Source organism: Balaenoptera borealis (genome assembly GCF_965194805.1).
Source record: "Balaenoptera borealis genome assembly, chromosome: 2".
Classification (NCBI taxonomy): Eukaryota; Metazoa; Chordata; class Mammalia; order Artiodactyla; family Balaenopteridae; genus Balaenoptera; species Balaenoptera borealis.
The window spans coordinates 84,830,183-84,857,878 of NC_138867.1; the positions used below are offsets into that span (position 1 = coordinate 84,830,183).

At 36.7% G+C, this 27,696-nt stretch overlaps 1 protein-coding gene across 1 annotated transcript in view; it reads right to left on the reverse strand.

The window, feature by feature from the left end:
• LOC309623477 (uncharacterized protein) overlaps window positions 1-27,696 on the reverse strand; it is a gene marked incomplete at its 5' end in the record, with an annotated part of 36,144 nt that continues 8,448 nt past the window's right edge. Inside the window, one exon of the mRNA XM_082380430.1 lies at window positions 1-27,696. This exon is cut by the window's right edge and continues 5,125 nt beyond it.

Genomic DNA, 27,696 nt, shown 5'->3' on the forward strand with positions numbered 1-27,696 from the left:
ATGAGATATCATCTCACAGCAGTCAGAATGGCCATCATCAAAAAATCTACAAACAATAATTGCTGGAGAGGGTGTGGAGAAAAGGGAATCCTCTTGCACTGTTGGTGGGAATGTAAATTAATACAGCCACTATGGAGAACAGTATGGAGGTGCCTTAAAAAACTAAAAACAGAACTACCATACGACCCAGCAATCCCACTACTGGGCATATACCCTGAGAAAACCATAATTCCAAAAGAGTCATGTACCAAAATGTTCACTGCAGCTCTATTTACAATAGCCAGGACTTGGAAGCAACCTAAGTGTCCATCAAGAGATGAATGGATAAAGAAGATGTGGCACATATATACAATGGAATATTACTCAGCCATAAAAAGAAACAAAATTGAGTTATTTGTAGTGAGGTGGATGGACCTAGAGTCTGTCATACAGAGTGAAGAAAGAGAAAAACAAATTCCGTATGCTAACACATATATATGGAACCTAAAAACAACAAAAAAAACCAAAACAATTCATGAAGAACCTAGGGGCAAGACGGGAATAAAGACAGAGACCTACTAGAAAATGGACTTGAGGACATGGGGAGGGGGAAGGGTAAGCTGGGACAAAGTGAGAGAGTGTCATGGACATATATACACTACCAAACGTAAAATAGATAGCTTGTGGGAAGCAGCCGCATAGCACAGGGATATCAGCTCGGTGCTTTATGATCACATAGAGGGGTGGGATAGGGAGGGTGGGAGAGAGGGAGACGCAAGAGGGAAGAGATATGGTAACATATGTATATGTATTACTGATTCACTTTGTTATAAAGCAGAAACTACCACACCATTGTAAAGTAATTATACTCCAATAAAGATGTTTAAAAAAAAAGAAAAAAAGAAAGAAATGTAGGAGAATGACTTCTCCATGGTGCCCTGGCAACTTTGCAAAGATCCACATGAGGCTTGAACCAGAGCCGTTCTGTGGCAGGAGGCCTTGTGATACTCCTAGAACAGAGGTGAATGGGAGGTTGAGGAGGTGTTACTTCAGGGCTGTCTCCCACCTGCCTTTCTGTCTCTCCCAGGAGGCTGTCAGGAGACAGTTTCTCATTTCTTCTGATGAAGTATGAGGATTTTGGCCACGCTTCCTGCAGGGTATGATGGCAGGCCATCAAACCACTTAGCTTCCGTCCATAATGGGCTGCTCAGCAACAGGGTAACCAAGACGTCGTCCTCTTTGGTGTGTAGGAATAGGCCCTGGCAGCTGGCATCTTTTGTTACTCTTCCTTTAGCTATCTGTGTAAGTAATAAACTCTCTAAATCTATAAGTGGTTTGTTGTCAAATCAGTCAGGTCTTGGCCTTGGCCTTGCCTTGTCATCTGTGCTTTCCAGGAGAAAAAAAAAATGTAAAAAGTACTACCAAAGTTTAGAAAAGAAGCATGGAAAGCTATACAAGAAATTCATTTTACAGGAAAGTTCTTAGCAGCAGTAGGAAAAATGCAGTAAAGGAAATGGTCCTTGTTTTTAACTCCCACTGTGTCTACACCCCTGAAATATGTGCACCATCCCTCACTAAGTGAACACTGTAGTGTGGTCTCTCAAGCAGGCTGAAGTAGATAGTCGTACCTGAACAAGGGAGTGCCAGCAATAACCAGGACTAGAGGTCATGATGCCTGCACGGAAGCATACTGGTTGTTCTCCCTGTTCTTAACTTTTTTCATTATTGTTTTTTCTATTTTAATGTTCAATGTAATGAGATAGAAATAAATTTTATTAAAAGTAGATTCTTTTTCTTTTCTTGTTCCTATATTCCAATTGACATAATGAAGGTTGGGATAATGACAGGAAAAGGCTTTAAGCCAGGGGAGAGTACAAGTTTCTAAAACTATGTTTTCTCCTTGCCCATATAAACAGAGTCAAACCTCAAGAAAATGCCTTGGATTTGTTTTTAATATTCTCTCTGCAGAAAACTCTAAACCATGGAGGAGGCATAATCACAGTGAAAGGGCAGCACTGTAATTGACATACTATTAATATTTACTAAAATCATGTGACAGACTTTGTGTTATGTGCTTTACTAAAAAACAAAAGCAAAAACAAAACAACAACAACAACAAAAAACACACAAGCAAAAATCTTATTTCTTATGACAACTTTTGTGGGATAGTTGTTCGTAGACCCTCTTACCACATTCTTTCACATCTATTTAGTTTGGCTGGTGACAGAGACAAAGAAGAAAACCAGAAATTTAGACAGAGAGAGAAAAACCTTAGAATACACACACACACACTCATATACACAAACATACATAAATTTTGGCATTTGACTTATCTCAAGGAATACGATATAAGTGAGAGTGTTCATGTTTTTAAGATAACATCTAGAATAAAATTTCAATTAAAGAACACCTTAGGTTGCTTCCGTGAAATATGCTTTCCTAAAGGAAATGTAAATGTATTCTTTTTCATATGAGACAGTATTCTTTCTTCTGAAGTATAGTTCCCATATGCTTTTGCCTATTGAGTGACTAAGAGTGAACTTCATTTACACTTTCATTATTCCTTTAGAAAGATTAAGTTGTTGCCACCACTCAGTAAAGATTTGTAGCAAATTTGCTTTCACCTATACTGAGAAACAAACTAACAATAACTCTTAATCCAGAAGTTACTATTGTTTCTGTATGTACCACCCCATCCCCCAGCCCACCAGCAACAGTAACTGATAGATGTTATTATTAAGTAAATGAAAGCAAAATGGAAATGAAGCCAAACAAAGCCTGTGAACATGAATTTTCTCACCCTGCCTTTGACACCCTAGCCTCAATTAAATGCTCTGACTTGAATTGAATTGAATGATGAAATATTACATGTGCCATTAAGTTGTTACAAAATGCCTTTGGTTTTAAATCAAATGTCTCAGACAGAAAAGCACAGAATATTCAATCATTCATTCACTCACCAGCAAATATTTCTTGAGCCCTTACTATACGCCAGGCTCAGCCAATTAAAAAAACAAACAAACAAAAACTAGGAACTGCTGCTGAGTTTGGATTATTGACAATAGCTCTAAGGCCTTCTTAAGTAGCCTAAGAAATGAGAAAATATCTCCAGAAAGCTGAACTCTCTACTCTTAACTCCAGTGAATTTAGAAGAAAACTACTGTGGCTCTAGAAGAAAAACTCCATGTACTATGTTCTTAGTGGAAATTCCTCCATTTTCTATTTGTCACTAGGTAAAGGAAAGGCAACATAACTTCATTAGTGAGTCAGCTGGTTAGAGCACTTAAATATTCTTACGCAGGCCAAAAGACACAGGACAAAGAGATCACTGCTGTTCAAAAAACTTGCGAAGTATGGTGATATTCCAGATTTCAGGAGTGAAAAGAATGTACAGTTCTACAATGTATTAATAATAAGAGTGCAAAAACAAAAGTAGCTGTTGATTTATTAGTCATTTTTTTTAATGTGCAAGTCATTGTGCAGAGAGCTCTGCTTATAATCCTGACTCTTGTGTAAATAAGGAAAGGTATCTTCTGACTCTACACAATAAAGGCACAACACATTTTTCACTAGGAAACTCTATTTCTTTATCTATATCTTTACTGGGATGCTTGGGCAGCCCTGTGAAGATGTGTAAGACCAGAACTACCTTACACGTATGACTCAAGAAACACAGGCCCATGAAGAGGTCACTTCATATTTGGCAACAGAGACATTCAAAATACAAATTATCATCAAACCAACCAATTAGAGCAATAGTTGTCAACTGAGGGTGACTTGGCTCTCAGGGGACATTTGGCAGTATCTGGAGGCATTTCCACTTATCACAACTGGTATAGTGTTGCTCATCTAGTGGTAAAGGCCAGGGATACTGCTGAACATATTACAGGCACATGACATCCCCCATGGCAAAGAATTATATGGCTCCAGATTTCAATAGCTCCAGGATTGAGAAACCCTGAGTTAGACGAATGGCACCATGAGTGTGGTGAACACTGACTCTTCACTGATTGTCAGTCAGGCTGCTAAGAGTATAAAGTGTTAAGGAAAGTTACACTAAGAACAACTGTTTAATGTTTCTGCTACTGAACATGTAAGGATAGCTTTACTGATTACAAATAGAAAATTTGCAAAAATTCCTGATAATGAGCAGGAAAAAAAGGGGGGGAGGTTATAAGGATATCCAATAGTCTCCCATCTTTAGAGTAATAATTGACTGTAGGAAACAGATTCTAGAACTTTTATCTTCTGTGCTCATATCAGCTACATCCAAATTATTTATTGAATGTCCATGATGTACAGAGCCCTAGAGAATTTAAAAGTATGAAACTTTTTAACTTTCAGAAGAAATGGAAGACATGTTCCAGCCATCAAGTTCATTGACCTCACCTGTGCTATATCACCTTCCCTCCTTTGGTGTACCGTTGTGAGAAAAAAGCTAAAATTCTGCCAAATAACATTCACTTAGACATAGTGCCTGGGCTATCAGTTAATAAGATAATAATTGTTATAACCTTCAAAGCAACATGACTATATTACAAACTTTGAAATTACTGAGATTTGATTCAAGATTTAACATCTAAATACATCATTTTCTTTGTTTAAAATCTAGGTCCATTTTTCCCCCTTGGGAATACTGAAGAGAGGTGACACATTTTGCATTGTGTGGATTTGGATTTGAAACCACACACACATTTGTGCACACACACGAGCCTAGAATTATTGCCATTTTTCAGAATATTGCTAACACCACAAATTACTACTCTCTACTCTGATACCCAATTTTTTAAGTTACATATATTTCTGTTGCCTAACTTCAGCACGTTAGAACTGAGAAGTAATCGGGAGATTTGGTTTCTTTCTCTTTTTTCTTATTTAGAAGTAGAGGAAAAAACATAATTCCATTTTATTTTTAATCTTGAATATTCTTTAACAATATTAAAATAATTTGTTAAGGCTGTCTGAAAAACAAATAAGGAGAGCTCTGCTTTCCTTGGAATATCAGTGTCCTCAACTTGGACAGATTATATGATTCTTCATGTTAAGCCTCAGAAAGGGAGCTACCATTTGAACTTCAAAACAATGGTCTAATTTGTTTCTGAACTGCAGTCCAGCACTAAATATGACACAGTGCCAGGCATCATATTTGATTTTAGTCTGGGTCAAGTTATTTAATGGAATTTTAGAGATTAAGGAAGACAGGAATCGCTTCATGTATACAGGAAACTAGAGATGTAGTAACTTGTTACAGAAACATGATTGCTTTAATCTTTCTTTCAAATGCTACTGTACACAAATTGCATACATATTTAACAAAGATTTAAACATTTAGCCAACATTAACAAATATTTGCTAAAAGTATTATTATTTCTGCTAAATCTGTTAAATGATCCAGCTAACTAAATGAGTAATTTTTCAGAATGTTTATACATGTCAACCCTAGTATATAACACCTACAGTACAGTACATTAATTCTCTAAAGTGTCTTCATAGGTCAATGGAATAATAAACCCTAGTCTTTCATCATAAAGATAGAATGCTGATGCAATTTTCTTGTGACTCTAAACCATATGACTTCTACCCTGAAAATATCAAACAATTTATACTTCAAAGATAAATTATCAACACATAGATTATGCTTCCCAGTGTTGGGAAATGTGAAATAACAATGAGGCAGTGGTCAGAAAGCTATATTTCTGTTTATATTATATTACAGACATGAAACTAAACCCTGGGACTTAAAGAAAAATTCAGATGGTTTTAGAGCATTTATATCTATGCCTCTTTCTTTTGTTCCAGTTTATTTGGTTTTCATAAGATCCTGTTTATGAGAACCTTTTCTGTAGAGTGCCTTTAGTTTTCTTGATCTAGTAACATGAAAACTAGATGAATATAAAGGATATGGTGAGGGGGAGAAGAAATACCATTCATTTGAGACAATATAAAATTTCTTCCTCTACCAAATTATAGAATTAATGATTTTTGACAATAATTCCAGGACCAAGGAAATTCTTTAAGGGCTAATAGAAAAATATATCTGGTTGTTTAACTTGTCCTCATTTATTATAAACCCAAAGGTTCTAACTACAGTGGACAGAATTTTTTTATTCTACAGAAAGAGAGAATTAACAGTTTAAATTGCCTCTAATATATCCCCTACAAATAAAAATACTAGTACGAAGCAAAATCATAAACCCAATATTAGCACATCTTACTATCATGGAAATTAAATAGATTTATAAACCACTGCGTGTAATTTTAAGTATATTCTTTTGATATGTATTGTTATACCAGCTTATAAACACTCCTTCCAAATATTTATTGCACACCTACCATGTACCAGACATATTGGTAGCCTTAGCAATGCATGGCTTACCTCTAACCTAGCACTTTTCACATATTACAAGAATGATTCATTCTCTTATCTGCCTTTTCAAGTAGACTTATGTTTCTTAAAAGCAAAATCACTGTCAGCACAGTCCTTGCCAGTAACGACTTCCCAGAGAAGGAAATATTTGAACAAAATTTCAAAACTCCCTAATGGTAATTATACTATTAATAATAATTATAATACTAAGAAAGAGGAGGGAAAGGAGAAGGAGAAATCTGAAGGGATTCCTAATTGCCAGTGTTTCTTTTCCTGTTTAATCCTTATCATAATTCTATGAGGTAGGTAACATTATAGACCCCATTTTACTTATTAGTAAATCAAGATGCAAAGGCATTAAGTAACTTGATCAAAGTTGTCTGAGAAATAGAAGTGACTGGGTGGAGAGAGGCAGAGGAGGGAGAGAGTGGTGTCTATGGCCCATCCGTCAGGGGCATTTGGATATGAATATATGGTCCTTGGAGGCCAGGGTATGGAATGTAGACATAGATTAGGAGTCCTTCACTTACATGTGATAGTCAAATCCTTTAACACCTTTAATGAGGACAACAAAGAAGAATAAGATAGGGTGAGTAGAATAGTTAAAGAATACAGAGGGGAGAGTATCATGAAAACAACCAAAGAAGGAAATGATGTCAAGAAAGAGTGATTGAAGTGTCAGATTCTGCGAGAGAGATGAAGTAGGATGAGAAGGGAAAGTACACAATCATTTGAGAACTAGGGGTCAATTTGTAAAGTCATAGAATTAACTTTTTAAACTCAGAGCTCTGGAAAGAGACAATGGAGACATGGAGTGAAAACTCTTCTCTCAAGCAACTTGGATACAAAGGAAAGAATGTAGAAGTAAGGACAATGTAAGATAAAGACATTTTATGCGTTTAAGATAGGAGATATGTAAATATGTGTATACAGTGAGGATAATTCAGTAACTTCCAGCAACAAGGGAGAGATATGAGATGGAGAAAGGAGGTAACTAATACAGGATGTTGGGGTTCATGGGGTCCAGAGCAAAAGTGGAGAAATTGGAAAGAGCTGGAGCCCCTGCAAGGGAAAGCCTCTGAAAAAAATGTGGATGAGTTATGCCATAGCTAAGTAATTAAACAAGTAAACATACTGGAAAAGAATACACGCCCTTCATATTAGAAACAGCTAATCTCCTAATACATACAGGGCTCCTTGAACTCCATAAAAATATCACCAACAATCAATAAATACAGACATACTATATGAGCAGACAGTTCACAGGAAAGCAAATACAACTGGCTCTTAAACCAACATATAAAAAGAAACGTAACTTCACTCACAACAAGAGAAATGCAAATGAAAAGTATATGGAGGGTTATATGTATATGTATAGCTGATTCACTCTGTTATAAAGCTGAAACTAACACACCATTGTAAAGCAATTATACTCCAATAAAAATGTTTTTAAAAAAAGTACATGGAGATACTGCTTTTAACCCATAAAATTGGCAAAAATGCAAAAGTTTGACAACTTTGAACTCCTATGTTACTGTTGAAACCTTAAGGAAGGGAATTTTGCAAAATATAAAAACTACAAATTCATTAACCCTTTATCTTCAATCCCATTTCTGGCAGTTTATCCTATACTGAACCAAAAAAAGGGCTTGGGCTGCCAGGATTCCTTTCATTTTTCAGATTCTGTAACTTCTTGGACCCCAAAACTCATGTCATTTGAAACACTTCCTGTTTTTTAGTAAGAAGATATTTATATCACTCACGTACAAAATAACATATATACAATGTTATTTGTTGCAACATTGTTTACAATAGTAAAAGATTAGAATTTCTTGAGTCCATCAATACTGAACTGATTAAATAGCTTATGATACAGACTGTGTAGCTGTAAAAAGGAAATTATATATATATATAATTTATTATATATATGTATATTCTGTGTAGTGGTATATTATCACAGTATATGATATAGGTTAGATGGTTAAAAAAAATTTTTAAAGCATTATGCAAAACAATGAATATAGTAGCCTTCATATGTGAAAGAAAAGGGGAAAAGTAAGTTTATATATTTGTATAAGTTTGTATTTATATGAAGAAACACAGGTAAAAACCTAAACAAAGGTTACCAAAATAGCAAGAAAGGGAAAAGGGTTAATGAGAACAGATGTGAGAATTAGGCTTCTCAGTGTATAGCTTTTCACATCAACCTGATTTTTGAATAACTATGTTAGATATTTAAAAAATAAGGGCACTGAAATAAAAATGAAACAAAATCTATTGTTTGCACTCCTAACCCGTTTCATGATCTAATTAGTGAATGCTGCATAAAAGTCGTTCTCAGGCATAATGCTCCAAAACATTTTGTCTCTATCAGATATGAAGTATTCTGTATGATAAAATATTAAAGCTTAGGAATGATTTAAAAAATAAATTATAGTAGAGCCAATGTTTTCTCCAATACTCTCATGCACTTGATGTCCAATGTGCTTTCTCGACTAGGAGAGAAAGAGGAGGGATTACAACTGCTTGCTGGGAATTTGGAAGTTATGTTTTTTAGGTCTCTAATGGCTACAGGGAAGTCCATAAACTGGAGGTACCTTGGGAATGTGACTCATATGTAAATATTATGGTCACATTGAGTGCGGAATGGCAACAAGGTTAGCAAATGCTGCTCGAGTGTACCGAAAAAAACAAAAAAATAGATACTTAATCTACAAATCTCAAATTGTTGGTATCACACTCTTACAACGTGAGACAATTCCTAGCAATTTCTACCATCAAAACAGGAAATACAAGTGCTCACCAACACATTACCCTGAACCCCAGAAGGACATCAACTGTCCAGTTCCCTTTTGTTCATGTTCTGAACTCCTTGGACACAAAGTCCAAGTCTTTGGAAATACACTTTGCTTTTTAGTAAGAAGAAGAATACAGTAGTCCCCTCTTATCTGGGGGGATACATTCCAAGGTCCCCAGTGGATGCCTGAAACCTTGGATAGTACCGAACCTTATACATACTATGTTTTTTCCTATACACACATACCTATTTTAAAGTTTAATTTATAAATTAGGCACAGTAAGAGATTAACAAGAATAACTAATAATAAAAAAGAACAATTATAACAACATACTGTAATAAAAAAGTTATATGAATGTGGTCTGTCTCTCAAAATACCTTATTGTCCAAATTTAATACCTTTTCCATCTTAACTAAGCACTTATCACGGAACCGTGGCCGTGACTTTTGCAGTCTGAGGTGCGATAGCAAAACTAGCACGAATTTCTTTTCCTTCTTCACAATTTCAGAGTTAGAAGATTCGTTCTTACCATAGATCTTAGCAACCTCGGCACACGATTTTTTTTTCCTCTTCTTATTAAGGCAAGAACTTTCACTTCTCACTTAAAGGAAGCACTTTACGGCTTCTCTTTGGCATATCCGAATTGCCAGCATCGCGACTCTTGCACTTTGGGGCCATTTTTAAGTCAAATTAGAGTTACCTGAACACAGCGCTGCCACAGTGCTTCCTCGACAGTAGATCTGGTAAGCAAGATGGCGGCTGAGCGACTAACGGGCGGGCGGGAGCGAGACCGCGCGAGATTTCATCGCGCTACTCAAAACAGCGGCACAATTTAAAACAGAAATATTTTTCTTCTGAAATTTTCTACCAAATCCTTTCAGTCGAAAGTTGACTGCGGGTAATTGAAACCGCAGAAAGCAAAACCGCGGATCGGAGGGGACTTCTATATTTACTCTTGAAACCATAAAGTTCCATAAGCCAAATAATTTTTTTAGTTTTGTATCCAAATAAATTCTGAGGGAGAGAAAAGGAATCACTTTTCATAGAAGTTATTTATATATCAGTCCCAAAGAATAAGTACTTTCAACTCTGCTACGAAAAACTCTCAGCTAGTGGAAATTCTGCCCCAGACATTTTCCTCCAAAAAGTAATAACAAAATAAATGAACAAAACCTGTCTCAGTATGTGTGACAGCTTGAATTCTCAGTAGCAGCCTTAATTTAGAGTTGCAAATTAACTTAGCTCTGTATACCCAAGAACTAAAAGAAATCGAATAGTAAATAAGTGAGAATTTACCTCCCAAATGGAAAAATTGATCTACAGCACCAGGTCTGATATGATTCCTTAATATGTAAAATTAAGGATTTGGGACTAGATTAAGTCTACAGTTCTCACTATTTTAAACATTCTATGATCCTTTTTCCTCTTGGTTGAGCTAGGAAACAAAGCTGCATTTTCAGGTGGTCCTAACTCATGAGACCAACATCTCAAGTCATGCTATTCACTGCAATAGACAAGAAAATATAAGGTTTAAACTTTTATGCCAAGAAGAATTTTCAGAAACATATTCTTGAATGTAGGGGAGCCCTTCACAAAGCAGAGCTTTGAGAAATGAGAATCTTCTTTTTGTTCCAAGTTTTTCTGGGCTTCAGAAGCGTTATCATTGTTTGTAAGGTTTCTTTTCACAATCCAAGCTGAGAAATACCATTATGAGGGGGAAAAAATCAGAGTAGGCCAGCAGTGTTCCTCTAAGGTGGTCTGCAACTTTTGCCCTTTCTTAAGTGAATATTGAAAAATCTGGAAAAAAAAAAAAAGCACAGCTGGAAGAAAATAGGTTTTATCTCTTTATTAACTTTAGATGTTTCTCACAGGAAAGAGAAAGAGATTGCTGGCAGAAAATAATGAAAACACAAGGGCTGTGCTGTGTACTGGACGAATTGCTCCTGAGGCAATAAAGGTGAAATGCAGATAAGGAACATCAAGATGCAGCCTATTTGCTTTTTTATTTAAAGAAAATTATGTTTCCATTCTATTCCTATCCATCCTGGCTATGAAGCAACTGTCAACCCAGAGATCTGGAAGCTCCAATTAAATAATGCAGACTTAATTACTTCGGTGCCCTTTAGGTATCTAGTGCATACTGTAGATGATTGCACTGTTATTTTGTCACTGGGAGATACAAACTAATAAGTCCATCTTTAAAAGACATGGCCTTAACAGGACTAGTATTTTTAATTTTAGTGTCCAGAGTACTGGAATAAAGGAAATTGCTAAATATAACCTACAGTAGAAATGTGCATACAGTTAGTCATTGCAAGCACTAAATCACTTGGGGTATTTCTTTCAATGCTGCATGTTAACAGAAGCAGATTTCCTACCTGAAATGGGAACTTTATAATAGTCACACTGTTATTAGAAAAGGAAGGAACTTCTTGGGCCATCTCTGTGCCATGCAGTCCACTGAAACCACAATATCAAACATTTCATCCATTTTAAGATACATTTTATCACATTTTAACATGTATCAAATCAAAATGCATCTTAGGTTAGGGAGTGAATCAGTTTAATTGGCAGTGTTTTCTTTTTTTCTTTCAACATAACATAACAGTACATCTTTGTGATCATGATAAATGGTAGATTATTCATGACTTTGTTGTCTCGTATGGTAAGAACCAGTCTTAAGAGAGCATTACTTATTTCATGGAATGCACCAAACAGATAAAGAATTAAATGCAGCATATGTGTTCTCCTAGCACTAAAGGATCCTGATGACAAAACACAAGGTAGAGACCACAACACAGTATCCTGTGGTAAGCTGAATATTGGCTTCCAATAGAGGTCCACATTCTGACCCCCAGAATCAGTGACTATTTTACTTTACCTGTCAAAAGGAATTTTGCAGGTGTGACTAAATTAAGGGTGTACTATAGGGAGATTATCCTGGATCATCTGGGTGGGTCCAATGTAATCATATGGGTCCTTATAACAGGGAGGCTGGAGGATGAGAGTTAGACAAGCTTAAAGCATGGAAGAAAAGGTTAGAGGGATGTACCTTGAAGCTGGATAAAGGGCCCATGAGCCAAAGAATGAAGCAATCCTTTAGAGGCTGGAAAAGGCAAGGAAACAGATTTTCCTCTCAAGCTTTCAGAAGAAATGTAGCTCTGCCGACACTTTGATTATAGCCTGTTAGACCCATTTCAGATCTCTGACCTCCAGAACTGTAAGAGAAATAAATCTGTGTTGTTTGTAGGCCTCTAACTTTGTGTTTGTATAATTTTTTTACAGCAGCAGTAGGAAATTAATACAATCCTCTATAAGAAGTATCCTCTGAAAAATACAAAATATGTTTACAATCCTTCTGGTTAGTCTCAAAATACATGCACATATTAGTAATTTTATTCCTATTTTATAAAAAGATGCAAAGCTCAAAAAAAGATGAAACAACGAATGGATAGAAGGATGAACAGATAAGTAAGTATATAATAAAGCAAAAATAGCAACATGCTAATTGTAGAATCTGGAAAGTAGATATGTGGCTGTTTATTGTACACTTTTTCTTTTAACTTTTCTAAATTTTTAAATACTTTATAATAAGATATTGGAAGGGGGAAATGATGCATATTTGACAACCTTAAAATAGAGCTGATGTCATTCTGTAAAAAAAAAAAAAAATAGCTTTAGCCAAGTGACTGTAAAAGTATAAGCTTCTGCATGGCTAGTACCGTGTAATTGGGTTAAATTACAACTCTTGTATTAGTCCTAATTTTCAGTCATGCAGTTTTTAATATATAAGTTAGAAAACTTAAATGAAAAACTGTTTTTTTCTTCATTAAAAATAATTTTTTTACTAAAAAAGAACTTCAAAGATGGTAAAAGAAATCACATGGAGAATTTAACAATACGTACAGAGGGATATGCTTGTTGGCATTCTTATGCTAGCAAAAGAACTCTAAAAGAGCCTTAGTGTTTCCCAGTCCTAGGGAAAAATGTGAAGTAGAAATATGCCTTTGCGTCTCTTCCTGTCTCTCCACCAGTACCCACTCTCTTGACTTCTCCCTCTCGCTCTCTCTCTACAGAAGGATTTGCTCTGTATCAGGGTTGGAAAATGAACAGTAGTTATTCCTCACACCCAGTTTGTTCTTTACCAAGATGGCTTCCTTTTAACCGGCTTCTCTTAAAATTTTTAGTGCCTTCAGTATCTACATGAATGAGTTCCAGGTCCTACCACGTGCCATACAGTATCTCTGAATTTCTGAAACAAGAAGCCAGACCTGCTTCCAAAATCAGTTCATGAAGTTAGCAGTGCAGGCTATACATGGTCAGTAGCTCCTGCTACCTGGTTAATAAGTGAAATCATGTAGAAACTGTGAGGTAGGCTATTGTTTTTGGATTATTTCCATGTCTTCTTATTCCCACTTACGCTTACAGTCTACAGCACTGCTTCTGAAATTTTAGGAAAAGTAAAACAATTAATAGGAACAATAATGTATAAAACTTTTATCCCACCTTTACATTCAAGGACTGATTTTAATTATCAGACATATCTCAACTGGTTAATTGTATTTAAATTTTTTCATATTCCTGCTACTTGTTTCATTCTATTATCCTCTTAAAATTGCCTATAACCTACAGTCTTTTCAGAAACTAGCCCATTAAACAAAGGCACAGACCATTAAGTAACTTAACTGCTTGTTCAATGGACTTTACCAGTTTATTTTAGATTATCCTACTTTAAAAATTCACTTAGGGCTTCCCTGGTGGCGCAGTGGTTGAGAATCTGCCTGCCAATGCAGGGGACACGGGTTCAAGCCCTGGTCTGGGAAGATCCCACATGCCACGGAGCAACTGGGTCCGTGAGCCACAATTACTGAGCCTGCGCGTCTGGAGCCTGTGCTCCGCAACAAGAGAGGCCGCGATAATGAGAGGCCCGCGCACCGCGATGAAGAGTGGCCCCCACTTGCCACAACTAGAGAAAGCCCTTGCACAGAAACGAAGACCCAACACCGCCAAAAATAAATTAATTAATTAATTTTTAAAAAATTCACTTAGATGTACAGCCAACATGTAAACTACTCTGCTTGATCTCAACTGGAAACTGTACTCGGTTTTTAAACCTCTTCCACATCCTTCTTGATTACCGTTGATAACATTTTCCTCCTTGTAGGCTTTAAACTGAGCTCCTTCAGAACAGCTCCTCTTCTATATTCACCTTTTTTATAAGTAATGTAAAGAATAGTGTCTCTCTCTCTCCTTTCTTTTTAATTGCATGGCATTAAATACCTCAGCTAGGTCCCAAGCACTACTCAGCAATTCTTCTATTTAACTGTAATTGAGCCTTTATTGCATTTGCCACAATAACTGTTGGAAAATGCATATCAAGGCCCCTAACCCACACCTGTCATCCTTATTCTCAGTAAATAACTTTGCCATTCACCTAAATTACAAGGAAAACCAAAGCCCTCTGAAGCAAAGTCCTATTCTGGTATCCACCCATCATTTCAAATTTTCTTGGGGAAATCTATTCTTCTCAATTCCTCTGTGAGCTTAAGGCAGGGATGTCATTCCATTCCAAGACTAATCCTTCCACTGCATAGGAAGAAGCACTGTTTCACCTGTATCATTTACTCCGCAAAAACAAATGGATCTCCCCTTTACACCCCATGGCCCACCAGAAACAATGCTGAAATATTTAAACCTGACTTTACCAAACGCTAGGGGATCATAAAAGAAAAAAAAATTCTGAAGAGGTATGTGTAATTGGAGGATCTGATCTGCAATACAGTTGACTCATCTTCAGTTTATGGCCCACTACAGAGTTCCCTCTCCTGAGCTTCCTAAACCATCTACACATAAACCAACAGCATTCAGAAGCAATCTGGACAGAAAATGTCAAGACAGGAAGAAGATGGCTTCTTTTATAAGGGCACTAATCTCATTAGTGCCTGCTTGCTCTAATCACCTCCCAAAGGCCCCCACCTCCAAATACCATCACATGGGGGATTAAGATTCAACATGTGAATTTTGAGAGGACACAAACATTCAGTGTGTGGCATAGTGGATACCTATGTACCAGATAGTCTGCTAAGCAATTTAAATGCATGGTCTCATTTAATCTTTACCATAACCTTAAAAAGTAAGCTCTACTTTTAGCTCCATTTTACTAGTGAGAAAATAGGGAGACAGAGAGGTTCAGTAACTTGCCCAAATTCAAACCGGTAGTAAGAATAGAGGCAAGGCTTTATGTGTAAGCATCTACCAGTGTTCTTGCTCTTGTCTCCTTCCTGAGCTCTATAGCAACACTTTCATTTATAAGCACTTCATAAACATTGGTCAGCATTAGAATTGAATTAGCCCTTCCACTTAAAGCAAGATAAGTTTTATCTCTCAACTGTATTTTAAAAGAAAGGAAAGACTGGACTTTAAAAGCAAAGGATATCAAAAAGCCCACTGCAAATCCAGGACCTCAACCAATACAATTTACAGGAAAAAGCATGGTTGGGTTCATTTAGGATATCAGCATAAGGGTTATTGGCTTGTAGTAGTTAAAAAAACTTTTCATGAAATAATAAATTAATAAATAAAAACTTATAGGTCACTGACATTTTCGTTAGACACACACACACACATTCATGAACAGCTAAGTTATGTTAACAAGTCTCTGACTGAGCAGGGTATATTACCATGTTGTCATTCTATTTAACCTTATCAATATACAGTAGTGCTCTCCATAGTATTTTCCTTTTCAAGCTCTCAAGTTAATTTAGAGCTATGTCTTTGAAAGAGTCATCTCTTGTGTGGCATTCTTGATGAATGCCTTGCAACATTGACAAATATGAGATAAACTTGAACTTTCTTAATAAATATAAAAGATGAGGGCTTCGCTGGTGGCACAGTGGTTCAGAATCTGCCTGCCAATGCAGGGGACACGGGTTCGAGCCCTGGTCTGGGGAGATCCCACGTGCCGCGGAGCAACTGGGCCCGTGAGCCACAACTGCTGAGCCTGCGCGTCTGGAGCCTGTGCTCTGCAACAAGAGAGGCCGCGATAGTGAGAGGCCCGCGCACCGCGATGAAGAGTGGCCCCCGCTTGCCGCAACTAGAGAAAACCCTCGCACAGAAAACGAAGACCCAACACAGCCATAAATAAATAAATAAATAAATAAATAAAAATTAAAACTCATTAAAAAAAATAAAAATAAATAAAAATAAATAAATAAATAAATAAATAAATAAAAAGATGATCTATATTTTTGATGGACAATATGTGAGAAAAATTGGACCCAGACAGGAACAAGTTGCCGATGAAGCTCTCAGTGATCTTTATGTTTAAAGATTCCAGGATCAATTGAACTTTTTGTTTTGGTGAAAGCAATTTTCTTTTCTCAAATAATTAGGAAAGGGTATAATATCAAGACAATAGCTAGCAAGTCCAACCACTTAAATTGAGCTTATGAGACTGGAATATAGAATGTAGAATATACAACATATAAACAAGAGGCAGAAAGTAAGGCATTTTACTGGATGGGCAATTATAATTCAATATCAAATGCTTTTTAAATATCTCATTTCCCAGATTATCTGCATATAATTGTTTCTGTTTTCCTTTGAGTGCATTTTAAAGTAAAACTGGAATTGTGAAAACTACATTAACTGCCGAACAGAAAAAAAATTTTGTTTTCCAGTTGTTTATGATAGATATATGAAATGAGTATTTCATCCTCTTCTTTAGCTCATTCTAACACCTCTCCACTTTTTCTGCAGCGTCTTACTTGTGCAGATACCAAAAAATGCGTTAGAATATAGAAATCGTAAACACTGTTTTTGAATTCACAAAGTTTACATTTTATTGACTTTTTAAAATCAATTTGTTCCTCTCCTTAGTATTAGTGGCTCAGCACATCAGTTTAAGAGAACTGTGCCCTGATGGATAGAGAGTCGGATCTCAGCAGCTTCTCTTTCTACTGGAAGCAATGAAATTTAGGGTGAGCTATTAGGATGCGAGGTGGGTTGGGGGAGGATGGAGGACAAAGGTGAGGGCCTGCAGAGAAAATATCATGACTGATTCTTAAGCCTGCAGGAATTTATGGGATAATTTCCATCCTTAAAAGAGATGTTTGAAGATTCTCATGCTTTCTTGTTGCCAGCAGGGTCTTTTGCTAAAATAAGATAATTTCTGTGTTTTTTTTTTTTTTTTTAAGATTTATTGATTGATTGATTGATTGATTGATTGCTATGTTGGGTCTTCGTTTCTGTGCGAGGGCTTTCTCTAGTTGCAGCAAGTGGGGGCCACTCTTCATCGTGGTGCGTGGGCCTCTCATTATCGCGGCCTCTCTTGTTGAGGAGCACAGGCTCCAGACGCGCAGGCTCAGTAGTTGTGGCTCACGGGCCCAGTTGCTCCGCGGCATGTGGGATCTTCCCAGACCAGGGCTCGAACCCGTGTCCCCTGCATTGGCAGGCAGATTCTCAACCACTGCGCCACCAGGGAAGCCCAATTTCTGTGGTTTTGAACCTCAGAAGAGCAATAGGAAAAAGAGAGACATTGGCACATTCTTCCTAAGACACCAAACTAAACAGAATGACAGCCTGAGTTAAGGACAGACAAAAGTGGCAAGCTTTGTACATGCCATGGCCTCAGATATCCTGTCATAAATTCTGCTATGTGGGTGGTATTTATATGCTTAAGACAAATGTCTGTGTGAGACAATTACATAAAGCATGATAAATGTGATCAAAGTTTATTGGTGAAGTACTTAAGGGAGCAGAATTCTTTTTTTAAATGTCTGAGAAGTAATATGTCAGTTACATGAAGAATGGTGCATGGGTCTAAAAATATTCCAAGTCTTAATAAAATGAACAGTGCCCATTTTTTTCTGAGGAAACGACAAAGCCAAGGGGCCAAAAAGCAGGCATGATGATGTTGCTAACTAGTTTCATGAGATGAAAACTATATTAAATTTTAAAATATATATATTTCCACAGGTTTTATTATTGAGCCCTCGACACATGGCACAATTTTGTTTAAAAATCTGTTTCTTGTTGAGTTTATTATTCAGAGTTATATCTCTATGTGATTTAGGCAAAGACTGAGAAACCTTTATTAATGCCTAAAATATGGCTCATCTCACTCCAGTGACATGAATGCCAAAGCAAAAAACAAAAATCTAACATTGAATTTTCCATCAAATAGAAATAGAGATTATCTATAGTAAATGCAGTTTTTTCCAGGAGCTTATGGGAAGGGATTTGTATGTATCTGACAGAGATCTGAGCATCCTTCATTGTGTGTGCGTGTGTGTTTGTGTGTGTATGCTTGAACATATTTTAAACAAAAATGCCATCCTGCTCTCAATGTTCTGGGCCTCCAGGGAAACTGACCAGAGACATTACTCAGCAGGCCATGTCAGGCCATGGAAAGCACAGTGAGTTGCCAAACGAAGGGCAGACATCCATGACCACAACCTCTTGTTTCCCCCTCCCCTGCTTTCTTTGGTGTTCTTTTATGCCATTCACGTGGAAATTCTGATCTTATTCTTCAGAAATTCCTCAGGTTTTAAGTGTCTGTCTATCTAATAGTGCATACCTGCCCACCTGCTTCCTCTCAACCAAGAGACTGCCTCCTAATTTTCTCATGAGCCTGTCGCCTTTACAGCCTTCTGTGCTTCCCCTGTGTCCTCTGTTATGTATAAATTCCCAGCTGCTCAATATAGTAAGAGACATGACAGTACTTCATGTTTTATGAATTTCAATGTACTCCTAGTTAGAATATAAAAATAAGAGGAGGTAGGTTAAAGCAGCAATTCTCAAAGGTTTTGGTCTCTGTATCTCTTCATACTCTTAAAAATTATTGAGGACCCCAAAGAATTTTTGTATATATGGACAATATCTATTAATATTTATTGTATTAGAAAGTAAAGCAGATATTTTTAAAAACTTATTTATTCATTCATCTCAAAAATAACCATCGTAAACCCATTACATGGTAACACTAATAATGTATTTATGAAAATATACCCTATATTTTCCACAGTGAAAGAAATACAGTGAGAAAAATGTCATTATTTACATTTTGGCAAAACTCTTTAATGTCTGCCTTAATAGCCAGCATTAAATGTAAATTCTGGCTTCTCTTAATCTACTTCTACAGTTCATCTCTTGTGGTACCACGTCTTATAGATTCTGGAAAACTCCACTGTACACTTGTGAGTTAGAGCAAAAAAGACAAATAACCACCTTGTTGTAGTTTAACCTCACGACTGTGGGGTCTTTTATAGTTTGTGTGGCATAATCCTGAAAGTGTCTCAGCATCCCTCAGCCATCCCTGGATTTCATTTTGAGAATCTCTGGGATAAGGAACTTGAGAATGGAACCATTGAAAGTACAGTGCTATGTCTCTTAAAGGTGAATAAAGAATAGAATCCTCTTGAAGTAAAAAATAATTTCACAGACTCTCCGATGATTCCTTAAATCATCTCCAACATAATATAAACTAAAAACTAGCTGGAAATTCCATTGCATAGCCACTTGGACAACTGTTAAATTCAAATTTAAAATTATAAAGTAAATATAAACAAAAAAACCCTCAAATTCTTAACGTCAACTTGATGTGACAGATGATTTTTGCTGAAACAAAATCGCCCCTTCTAACAAGAATATAATACTGCTCTGGTAGCAAGGTTCATCAGCATGTATGTACTACCCTGTGCCATGTGTAACACATTTCTCTCTCTCTCTTTTTCATTGGAACTCAGATGCACGAAATTAAATAAATTATAATCTTTAGTTAAGGACACATTCTCATCATTGATCTCTTCATGTCCCCCTTTTATTTAGTTATCTAGTTAATTTTTACAGTGTTATAAAAGACACTAAACCCACCACTCAAAATAAAACTTAAGATCTTGACAATAATTTACTCACAATACAGCCCTCTCATTCTATTCCCTAGACTCCTCCCACTCGTGGCAACCACCCTAAACTCTGTACTTATCATCCTTTTTGCTTTTTAAAATATAATTTTATTTCAATACATAGTTTTACATATGCTTTAAAAAGGTTTGTGTATTTCTAAAAAGTACCTATTTTAATTTTATAGTTTATAACTTCATAGAAGGAGAAATGTGATATTATAATATTTGGAGACTTTTTTTCCTTTATTATTAAATTGCAATATCTATCCATATGATATTCCTGCATGATGCTTCACTTCATTCGTTTTAACTACTGTATAATATTCCATTGAATGAATATGTGTGAAATAAGTCATTTCTTTGACCATTTTTCTCTATTAAAACTGTAGCAAAGCTTATAGCATATCTGATGTTACATGTCCTTCACTTGACTCAAAAACATTATTTATGTAATAAGAAGAACATTGTTGAGCATTTACTATGTGGCAGACAATGTTCTAAGATCACTATACATACCAACACCTTTAATATTCACACCAACATTATGAGATTAGTACTAGCATTTTCTCTATTTTACAGACAAGGATACTAGCAACCAAAGATTAGAGTAAATTATAAGAGATATTGTCAGGATTCAAACCCAGGCAGTGGAGTTCCAGAGCTTGATGTCTAATTAAACCACCAGTATTTCTTTCTCTTTAGTTTACAAAAATGACTTGTGACAAACAAAAGCAATGAAATTACATGGCAGTCCTCAATTATTCCAGACTATTTTTACATTAATTATTTTAAGTTAGAATTGAAATAAAAATGAACATTTTAAAATTTGTATAGTTTTCTGGACATTCTAAAAATGTGTTTGTAGACACCAGTTTGAGAAATAATGTTATCATGGAATGACTGGTTGGACCTTCACTTCAGTCCAGGACTTAAGTCAAGTTTACTGTAAGTGGTAGAAATGCAACTGAAACTGGCATAACAATAAGATAATTTTTTGGCTCACAGATTTGGGAAGGATGTAGAGTTGTCAGAAAAAAAGAAAAGAAAAAAAGAAATGTTTCAGGAGATTTAGACAAAGCCACAAGACAGCTGGAGATTTCAACACACCTCTTTCAACAATTGATAATACATTTAGACAAAAATCAGCAAAAATATAGAAGAATTTAAAGCATAATCAATCACCAGGTCTAAGAGACATTTATAAAACATTCCACACAACAATTCTTTACATTAAAATCAATTAGTCCATCTTGCATTTTAAATGAATCTTTTACCCCAAAATCATTCAGTAACATCACAGGTAGTCATTTGAAAAATATTGGTTCACTGAGTTATGCAAATCTTTCAAATGTTGACATGTTTTGACTTCATGGACCACCCCCCTGAAAGGGGTAAGAGACCCCCAGGGTTCTAGGGACTACATTTTTGACAGCCACTGCTCTGTTAGAACAAATCTTTTGCTTCTTTAAAGCAAAAGAAAAGAAATCTTTTCTTTGTTCAACTAGAATTTCCCAGCTACTAGAACAGTAACTAGCACACAATAGGTGTTCAACAAATATTTGTTGGATAAAGAATTAATGGATGAATGAATTAGCCCCGCAGACACTTGGTTGGAATTTCTTTACCACTCTATCTTTGAGAACAAAGAGTATTGGCAATTTAAATAATCATTTCCTATCTCCAAACTGATGAGCTCTGAATCATGCATGTTCCAAGGCTCACAATAAAAAACAGAGGAAAAGAATTTTAAGATTCAAGATATCAGCTGAATAAAGGATTAATTGCAATTTACAACCACTGATAAAAACACCTATTGGACATTTAATAGCTAACAACTATCTACGACCACATTAAGGTAATGTATTTTGTCCTCCCTTTAAAATATTTTTTGCGAGTGAAGTATGTCTATCTATCATGCAGTCAATTATCTCCACAGCATGAGACCATTCCCAACATACACACATGAGAGTAATAACATGGTATACGGTTTGTTTGAAAGTAATAGGTACACTAGAATATTCTATTACCATACTGACAGACCTTTAATGTCCCAGTGTTAATGTCTTTAAGACTGTGAACTAACAATAGTGTATGAATGCTCCAGTATATGCTACTGATTCAATTACTTAGAATGTTAAATGCATTTGGAAATCTTTATTTTTATTTTATTTTCCTCAAAAATGCGGTGGGGGGGAAAGCTATAGGGATCATTTCTTGTCTTAGTCTGAGCACCCCTGTGGAGAGGATCCAAGCGTGAAGTTTCCTTTGAAGTGAATGGAATCTCCACACTCAGATCAGTTCTGAGAATATATAGAGGAGAACAAGAAACTGGCTGCCTGAAAACAGACATTAGCATTTAAATGAGGCTAAACTTAAAAGAAAATTTATGCGCCAAAAAACACTAAGATTTGAAAACTAAGATACAGGGCTTCCCTGGTGGCACAGTGGTTAAGAATCCACCTGCCAATGCAGGGGACACGGGTTAGAGCCCTGGTCCGGGAAGATCCCACATGCTGTGGAGCAACTAATCCCGTGTGCCACGACTACTGAGCCTGCGCTCTAGAGCCTGCGAGCCACAACTACTGAGCCTGCATGCCACAACTACTGAAGCCCACGTGCCTAGAGCCCGTGCTCCAAAACAAGAGAAGCCACCGCAATGAGAAGCCCGTGCTCTGCAACGAAGAGTAGCCCCCACTCCCTGCAACTAGAAAAAGCCCGCACACAGCAACCAAGACCCAACACAGCCAAAAATAAATAAAATAAATAGATTTATATATATAAAACAAGAAAACTAAGATACAATTTTTCAGCAATCTTAGGTCAAACGATCTTGTATTAGAAGCTGGTCTTTCTTAGGTCTAACACAAAGAAAACAACAGTAGCAAATATTCAAAAAGCTTAAAGATTAGGTTAGAAATAGGGGACTTGCATCATATTGAAATAGCACAGATGTCAAGTATTCCAACTTTGGAGACAATAGAAGTCTGGCAACATTCATGGATTGTATATGTCCCATATACTGATTTTCATTATGTATTTAATATTAGCAGCCTGGTAAAGTAAAAAACAAAACAAAACAAAAATAACCAACACAAAACAATATTCCAGTTAAGAATTCAAGCGTAATTCTTGCTGACGTGAGTAAATCCAACATAGGAAATATAATCTTCTTTGAATGTAAAATGTATCTGCCACCTATAAAACCAAAATAGAAACCAGAATCAGAGTTATTTCAACAGTATCCATCATCTGTCAATCAAGAGTTAGTCTTTGAACAACACCACTGTTCAAAACCCTGTGTTCAGCTGAGTTTAAGACATGGTTCTTGATTTTGATGTTTATGCATAAAAAAACAGCTAACTATACAAGGCAATATGTGTTGAGCACCAAAAATTCTATGAGAGAAGAGGATCATAGTAAGCTAGGATGGTCTGGAGAGGCTTCCTAGACAGTTCTTGAAGGACGGAGAGCACTTAGCTCAGCAGGGTGAAGTGTTGAGGTCCTCCTTATAGAGGGAGGTGCCCAAGCAGACACTTGGAAACAGGCCAGAAGAATGAGTTTGGAAGATAGGAAGAAGACCAACTGGATTAGAGCACAGGGTCCTGTCAGTGCCTGCTGACAGATGAAGAAGGAAAGGAAGGTTGAGATCAGAATGTAGAGTGCTGCATGCCAGACCTCTCATGGCAAGTCAAAGATCCATAGAATCATACAGTGAAGGGGACAGTGGTGACGATCAGGCCCAACTTACCAGGTAACCCTTGATTCCCTCTTTAAGCATCCATGACAAATTATCATCTAGCTTCTGCTTGAAGAATGATGCATAATTGATGGGCATATTGTTCTAAAAGCAAGCTCCATCCCCTGGTTTTTCTCTTTGCATACATCATGAAATCATATAATATGAACCCTCAAATTGTGTTTTAATGACTGAATAATCTACTTCAGGGAATGCAGATGATAATAGCCAGGGAAAATTTCATAGAAAAGCAGGTGTTAAAGAGAAAACCACAGGCCTAAAATGACATCACTTGTGCTAAAGCCCATGATACCAAACCTAGATTTAATACCTGACCTGACTGCAGTTTCAGCCTTCCCTGGGAATGTCATCTTAGTCCACCAGTCTAGAATTTTCTGGTTAGCATTAGTGAGATAATCTGTCATGTGGGCCATCTCCATCCCTCAAAAGCAGAAGAGGTAATCTGCATGACAGATCTTGCCTTTCCCCCAGGAGAAGGTGACCTGGCCTGAAACAATTCTTTCTTTTCTTTTGCTAATAACTTCTTTGCCCCACCCTCCTTCTATAAAAACCTTCCATTTTGTACAACTCCTCAGAGTGGCTTCCACTTATTGATACTAGATGGGAGGATGCCCGATTCATGAAGCATGGAATAAAGTCATTTGGATCTTCAAATTACATCAATGGGCTTTGAAGAATGGGTAGTACTTAGGAAGCAGAGAAGAAAGAGATGGATTCTGGGCAGGGAGTTTTAGTAGCAAAAGCTCAAAAGCAAAAAAGAACAGGCATTACGGGAAAAAAAACTACAAAGATCAGTAGCACAGAGGATTTTCACTGAGAAGTCAAAAGAGCCTTGAAAAGATGTCAGGAGTTTGGATTTGGTGATGTAGGCATTAAGTTGCTATAGTAAAATTAGCATTTAGGATGTAAGGAAAACATGCTGAAAGTAGCATTTTAGGTAGACCAGACTAACAGTAGTAGACAGGATAGACTGATTTAGAGAAGAACTGGAGGCAGAAACACCAGTTAAGAGTCTTAGAAAAGTAATACGGGTGAATTAGTGCAACCACTTTGCAAAACAATTTGGCACTACCTGGTACAGCTGCACAGACACGTACTCCATGGCACAGCGATTCTGCTCTTTGGTGCAGTCCCTAAAGAAACTCTCACATATGCATTAGAAAACCTAGATATGAATGTGTGCTGCAGTATTATTTGTATCAGTAAAATCTTGTAAATCTCTGAAATATTCATTAAGAGTAGAATACATTGTAGCATATTCACACAGAGCAATGAAAATGAGTGAACTACAGTTCCATCAACATGTAAGAACCACCCAATCATAATGTTGACTGGAAAAAAGACAATTCACAAGAGAATGTTATATATAATCTTGTTAATTATATAATACACATTTAAATGTATTAATATATTTATGTGTATATACATATATAAATTCTCTTGTGAGAATTGTATATATTACTTTGTTAATTATACATACACAGTTAAATATTTACTTATATATTTATGTGTGTATACGTACATAAATTCTCTTGTGAATTGTTTAATAGCATATTTCACTTTTATTAATTTCAAAGACATATAAAACAACTATATTTCTTTTAGGAATACATACAAATGTGGAAAACCTATAAGGAATGGTAAGGGAATGACATAAATTTCAGGGTGTTGTTCACCTCTGGGGAAAGGAGGCGTGTATGACTGAGGAGGAGCCCACAGGACCTTTCTGAGGTTCTGGCTACATCTTACTTCTTAAACTGGGCGTGGATAGTGTTAGCCAAAAAATAATGCGGGAGGATGCAAATAAGAAAAGAGTTTATTTGGGGTCTTAAGAATTGCAATTCAGGAGACACAGATTCGGGTAACCCCGAAGGAGTGTTCTGGGGAAGGAAAAGAGTCAGGGGCTTATAAAGACAAAAAGCCAAAAAGCCACGAGGTTGTTGAAAGTTGCCTGGCAAGAATTGTGATTGACTGTGACTTGAGTCAGAAAATATTTAAAACAACTTAAAAAAAATCACAAGTTGTTTTAGGATAGGAGTCTGATAAGTAGATAGACTGTCACCAGTTATTTTAGGGTAAGAGTTCAATAAGTATCTTGAATTTCTGGCAGGTGTTCTGATGACTTCATCAGGTCAGAAGGTCGGATTCCTTCCAGGCTGAGACATGCATAAGTCACACTTCCTTAATGACCTTCCAGCTCCACTTTACAGGGCTTGCTTAGCTATACTGACTCCATTTTGATTTTCTTTCACAACAGCTGAGTTTATTTTGTTATTATTTAACTGTATAGGTCCATTTTATATGCACTTTAGTAGTTGTGATACATTTCACAAGTTGAAAAGTTGAAAACAAATAATAAGGACTTGATCAAGGGTGGTCATAGTGGGCATATAAGGAAGTACATGTGTGATGTGTAATTCATGATCCATTTGGGTAAAATTATAACAAGAGTTAATTTTCAACTAGCAATACTGGTGCAGAGGTTCTCCAAACATGAGCTGTGACATACTGACCTTCCATTCCACTCCTCTTCTGTCCCACCATCTCCATACCTGTAGTTGATTCCCTAGATACAGATTTGCTCTTTTATGTTTCCAAAAATATTTATGGAAATTAAAGACTTATGCTATGTCTCCTGGTGATATTCTGATTTATAATAAGAAATATATATATTTGGTCATTCAGATGACCAAAAAATATTTCTCATATATATTTGGTCTTTATCCACAGTTCTTGGTGCATAGCTCCCAAGCCCCTTGGAATTTCCTGAGTAATAAGAGCAATGGGAATATCTTTTGCTATAATATTTGGTCTCTTGTCCTCAGTTCCAGAAAATGCTTTCAGAGCCATAAAGTTGAAATGGGTGTCTTGTTGTTCATAACAAGCTCCTTTCTACCACAACTGGTTTTATGTTAATGAGGTGACTTTGGGAAAGTACCTAAGGATGGCAGCTGGTTGCCAGGGGAACCAACTTTCAGGGAAGTGAGAGAGGTTGGAGGTTGAATCAATCACCTCCTGGTCAATGAATTAATCAATCATGCTTATGTAATGAAGCCTCCGTGAAAACTCCCAAAAAGAGGGGGTTCAGAGAGCTGCCACGTGCCACCATACCGGGTTCTAAGCTCCAGAAGGACGGAAGCTCCTTGATGCATAGGCCTCGCCCTATGTAACTCTTCATCTGTATCCTTTAATATCCTTTGTAACAAATTAGTCATCTAGAGAGTAAATGGGTTTCCTGAGTTCTGTGAGCCACTCAAGCAAATTAGTAGAACCCAAGGAGAGGGTTGTGCAAACCTCTGACTTATAGCCAGTTGGTCAGAAGTACAAGTAACAACCTGGACTTGCCATTGGCATCCTGAGTTGGAGGGGGTCCTAAGAACCTCCATTTGTAGCCAGTCAGTCAGAAGAACAAGTAACAACCTGGATTGTGAAGCCGGCTGTAGTGGAGAGCAGTTTTGTGAGGCTGAGCTCTTTACATGTGGAATCTGACAATATCTCTGGGTCGATAGTGTCAGAATTGCTGGTATCTGAGAAGTGCTTGCTGGTGTGGGGAAGACCACACACACACACACACACACACACACACACATTGAAATTGGGGTCCAGGAACCTAGATTACTCCCTCTCTCCCTTCCTCCCTTTTTATTTCACTTTCTTCATCTGATATTCACTCTAACTAAATGTCAATCTCATGCAAGTTACCAGGAGTCAAAAGTGAATAGCCATGGGTCTAAGCTTCCATTCAAAATCTAGTGGGTGCACTGCTTTTCTATTGCTGATGTAACAAATTACCACAAACTCAGCACCTTGGAACACACAAATGTTTTATCTTACAGTTCCGTAAGTCAGAAGTCCAAAGCAGGTCTCACCAGGCCAAAATGAAGGTGTTGG